We start from the raw sequence: 5,525 nt of genomic DNA, 5'->3' as shown, positions 1-5,525 counted from the left end.
ACTAATCCCATGGAAACCACAGAATCTGCCCCATTTTCTTCTCCTAAGACCCTCATGCATGACTGATCTCATTTACCTCTGAACAATTTAGTGTAATTACATCTCTCTACTTTAAGTAGAAGATTTTTTTTCTGGCAAAGGTGTTTAGAAAGATGAGATTGAATGTCTCTGGCAACTGCACAGGGTTTTAGTCTCTGCACTTTACAAAAACACAAACTTCATTCTCCTGATTCCTTCACTGTTTCAATCTCCTTCTCTGCACGTTTCCATGAGCAGTAGAAAAGGGATGTAATTCTTATCTGGTACTGATTTTCACTCTCTGAATTCAGCTCCTCCTCAGACAGGCATTTTGTTCAAATCAATATCAGATCCTGTGGAAAATAATCAAGACTGTTTCTGTCAGCTGTACTGATTAAGGGTAGGAAAGGGAAATGTGGGGCTGGGCAAGCGGAGATGTTGATTGTTTAGTAAATGCATGATAAGATGTTTTCGATGACAAGAGTAATTGAAATGCACAGTAGAACAGACTCATGCACAATGAGATGTCTCTGATTTTTCCTGTCATCTTGGGAAGCAGCAAAATTCCTGTGGCTGTTTTGGTTTGCGAGGCAGACACTGACAAAAATCTATATTTTCCCTAATCCCTATGCCTTGAATGATATATAAATAATTATGAAAGAACTCAATAACAGTTTCCTGTCTTATTCCCAAGCTCTGTAAGGCAGCCACAGGAGAACAAGGTGACAGCAGGTGGCAGCAGGAAAGGTGTCATGTTTTGTCTCTACTCAATGTTTTGCAGTTTTGGGAGAACTACAGACTCTCCTAGAGTCCTGATTGTCACTAGGGTCTAAGGCATGTCACAGCCCCAGGGAGACTTCACAGATGTTTTCTTTGTGAAGAAAGTGGGCCACAGAATCATTTAGGCTGTAAAAGACCTCTAAACCCATCAAGTTCAACAGTTTACCCTGCACTGCCAAGCCCACCATTAAACCATGGTTCCAAATGCCTCATCCACACACCTTCTGAACACTTCCAAGATCCGCTTCCTGCTCTTGGGACGTTCTCTCCCAGTTGTGTTTCTTTTTCCCTGAGCAGAAATGGCCACTGCCACAGGGGCTGGGCCAGTCTTCAGCTGACCAAAAGTCTGGAGACCAGGCTCTGGGGTTTGATGATGAGTGAGCAGAGCTCCCAGTTGAGATGCCCACTGCAAACACTGCTGGGCAGCAGGTTGTGCCCTCCACACTTCAGATCTTTTTCTCTGCCTGCTTCTTTTTCCCAAGCTTTTCATGCTGCACTGAAGCACTCCCAGAAATTATGAATGCTAATGGCACAGTGGCCAACAGCAAAGCTGCCCAGCAGGAGGGCAGCTCTCGAGCCTTGTGTGAGGAATTTGCATCACTGTAGCACCAGGGATTCTCATGAGAGGATCAGGGCCCCGTTTGGTGGGGATCTGTGCGAATAAAAAATAGCAGAGCTCTCAGTCTTGGGAATCAGAATGTGCAGCAGCATCTGAAACCAGTGAGAGAGGAGAAGGTGTGGGAGTAAAGGAGGAAAACTGCCTGCTAGGAACAGATAAAGCCATTTGTGGTGCTTAGCCTCAGCCAAATCCTTGTGCAGATCTACTGAGGCTTCATAAGCACCAAAATTATACACAAACATGATTTTGTAAAAATGAAGAGATAATATTAACAACAACAGTATTCATGAACTGTTGTTTAAGATGGTTTAATTTCTAAATAGACCATGTTAAATGTGAAGTGGGATTTGTACAGGCCACCTCTGATAAGAACAAGGAGCTTGACACTTTTAGGACCTGATTAACTGCTTGAAACTCACTGCACACCTGGTTTTGAGTGAAAATGTCTCATGTCAGGATCTAACCCAGTAAACCTGGACAACCAGGTGACCTATAAAGCCCCTTCTTAATTGCGGGGTAGCTTCAGAGGCAGGGAGGAGAAAGAGAAAGGAGAAAGAGATGATGCTTGATGAATAGCTGTATGGGAGGCATAAATTAAAGCAATTTATAATATTTAACATTTCTAAAGTTTGTAGCTTTCTATCTGATTGTTGTTTAAGCCATTCTCTGACACAAGAGTTCCTCCATGTGAAGAAAAGAAAACAAAGAACACTATTCACACTGTTAAAAAAAAAAAATTGAAACCTGATCTTTATCCTTAAACTCTTACCTGAACAGCAGAGCAAAAATCTCATTTTACAACCTGCATGCAACTCCTTTCCCTATATGAAAATGCCTCTGTGGCATCTGACTCAGAAGTTCATGGTTATAGAGAACAAATTTTGGATGACCCAAGGGCTAAGTTACAGCCACCTGCTCAGGCTGTGGGAGTGGCAGTCACCCAGTACAAAACAGCTTGAGGACCTAGGCAATGGAAACAGCAAATGGAGCCACAGAAAACATCCTCTGCTGGTTCTTGCAGGTCTGACATGGAGAAACTCTGCTCTGCTCAAAATCAGGCATGCAAAATTCCCATTGCGCAGCTTCAGCTTTTGTAATTGTCATAGAAGAGCTGAAGAGGGTGAGAATGGTGTAGAAAATCCTGGCCTAGAAAAGATTTCTGGCCAAGCCATTTCCTCAAGAGGGTATTGACTTCAAACCATGCCAGTCTAACCTTTCCTTAAATATCTCTGCTGACGGAAATTTTGCAGCTTCCTTGGCTGAATGACTTCTGTGGGCTTTTGCTTTATTTTCCCTATGTTTTCGTAACATTAAATGCTCTAAGAATTTTCTGTGTCTCTCTCAAGCAATCCATTCCCTTTTTGATGGTCTTGACTTTTTCTGTTTTGTCTGTATTTTTGCTTCTGCAGAAAGACCAGTTTTCAGCTCGGGCTACAAGTAGATATTGTGGTTATGTGATGTGATCTTCTTTAAGAGACTCATCTGTTTGTCTAAAAAGAGAAACAGTCAAAAAGACCTTTTTTATTTCCTTTTTTAATTAAGACTTTTATCAGGTCATTACGTGAAAATTCATCTTCTAATCAGAGATTGTCATATTCCTTTAGGTTAATACTGTAAAATAACACCTGAGGGACTTTTAGACATTAGACAGTTAATTGTCTGTAAAACTTCTGTTCCAAAATCTGAGGAGCCTTGTGGTGCTAAGGAATGGTAGAAGATGTGTTGCACTTCTTTATTAGTGAAATCTCAGGTACCTGGTTGGGAATGGCACAGATTAGCAGAGCACTGTGATACTCCATCAGAATTTAAATCACACAGCAAGAAATACTGGCATTTCTTTCTAGTTTCAAATAATCTTTCCTTCATGATTGATTTCTCTCTAGAGCACAACAAAAGGACAGCCTTTAACCCCTCAGGAGCCCCATCACAAAGTTCTCAAGGGATGTTGGCATGAATTCTGGCTTTGGTGGATATCCCATGGCAGGTATTTGCAAAGTGAGCCTTGCTTAGGTGTTTTTGGCTCAATGTTTTGACTCAACCTTATCCTGCTTCCTCTCCCAGTGTCTTCAATGACTCATGGTACCATTACAGTTACTTGGATTACACTTCTTGAATAAAACACTGAATAATCATAAAATCACAGAGCAGTTTGGGTTGGAAAGGACCTTAAAGATGACCGAGTTCCAAACCCCCGCCATGGGCAGGGACAGCTTCCACTAGACCAGATTGCTCCAAGCCCTTCCGACCTGTCTTTGAACACTTCCAGGGATGGCATCCATGGGTTTTTGCTGTGCCAAAAAAGCATTAACAAGGCAGAGCTGTGGCAAGGGCTTGTAAGAAAGGACGTACAAAGTTGTTTTGTGAGGGAATTCACATCCAGCTCAGTGCTCTGGACGAGTTTAAATGGGATTTATTGCTCAGTCAGGGAGATGCTTGTGAGGTTGGGGTCTGTACATCCAACTCCTGAACTGTGATCTGACTTCTGCAAGCAAACAGTTTCTCCAGGCCTTCATGGCTGACAAATACATCCTGTGATTGCTGTCCCTGAGGGCAGATCCTGTGCCAGGGTTAATGGAAACAAGTTCAGTCTAATTTTTTTCCCCAAAGTTTCTGAGCAAACAGCTCCCTATCCTCTGTCTTGAAAATACAAACTCAGTGATGGCCTTGCCGTGGGTTGATAATTTTTTAAGCAGTGCTGATCTCTCTAGAGGTGTGTGGGTGTTCTTTTAGACCTCTGTTTTAACAGACTCCAATTACCAGTGCCCCTGTAGCTTTATTTAACCCAGCAGCAGCACTGACAGTGGCCGAGGGGATGCAGCTGCTGAGTCTTTCTGTGAAATACCCAGGAGTTGTAGTGGGTGTCTCACATTTTCTGTTTTGAAAATGGCTCAGTTCTGATAACCTGTTCCAAGTCAAGTTCAGGCATTGACACCCATGTGGAATTGGTTTGTCAGATATTTACATCTCCCTTTTTCAACATGCCTCCCTTTAAACCTGCAGGTGCAGGAGCAATTTTATGTAGTAAAATCACAATGCTCTCCTGAGTGCAAAGACCACTTGAGCAATAATAATTTGATCTTTTGATGCAAAAACTGGAGGTACTGATAAACTCCAAGTGAAGTCCAGGTTAAGTTATTGCCAACACCAGTTTCTGAAAAATGCCTGAGGATGGTTCCAGTTGTGCTGTTATGCAGCCATGAAAACCTCTGAAGTATTGCCCAGAGGAGCTGTGGATGCCCCATCCCTGGCAGTGTCCAAGGCCAGGTTGGATGGGGCTTGGAGTAACCTGGGATAGTGGAAGGTGTCCCTGCCCACGGCAGGGAGTTTGGAATGAGATGAGCTTTGAGGTCCCTTCCAACCCAAAGCATTCTGGGATCCTGTGATTTTCACAAACCCAACAAATCCATTGTCTCATCCTGCCACAGCTTCCACCTGCCTGTGAGTTCTTGGATGTTTGACCCTGCACCTCTCTTCTCTCTGACCAAGATTTCCCATGACACTGACAGGGCTGAGAACCCAGAGGTGGCATTAGTGTCACCTCCCTTAGGTGGTGCCTTGCTCAGTGTGGGAAACACCAGGCTCACCAGGCTCACCTTGCAGGCACTGCAAAGGAACAGCCATTATCAGAGTGATTTTTAACATCTGAATTATACCCTAAAATGAAGTATTTTTTTCTTTTGACTCTAAAACCACATTTATTTTTAGTTCAGGTATAGACCTTTAGACCTCTTGATGAGATGAACCTAAACCAAGCAAGCTTTTGACTGAAGAATGTAGTTTTAATTAGAAATCTTGTAAATCAATAATTTTTAATCTGAGATGCTTTATCTGAGATGCCATTTTTTAAAAAAAGAAAATTTTCCTCTCTTCCACTTTTAGTTTTGCTTTTTTATCTTTGGCTCTTGTTGCTTCTTTTAAATTTTTTTTCTTCTGCTATGACTACATTACATCCCTCTTAAATCAGCTTCCTAACTTTTTCTGCACTTTCTATTCAAAGTGTAAGAAAGTTTAGGAAAAGTTTAGCATAGAATTGCTTACACATACTAATATTTCATAAGATGTCCAAGGAAGAATTTTAAAAATTGTTAAACAAAAGCTGATCTTACAT

Source organism: Corvus brachyrhynchos, unplaced genomic scaffold, assembly GCF_000691975.1.
Source record: "Corvus brachyrhynchos isolate BGI_N302 unplaced genomic scaffold, ASM69197v1 scaffold89, whole genome shotgun sequence".
In the NCBI taxonomy this organism is placed as follows: domain Eukaryota; kingdom Metazoa; phylum Chordata; class Aves; order Passeriformes; family Corvidae; genus Corvus; species Corvus brachyrhynchos.
This window is presented reverse-complemented; position numbering follows the sequence as displayed.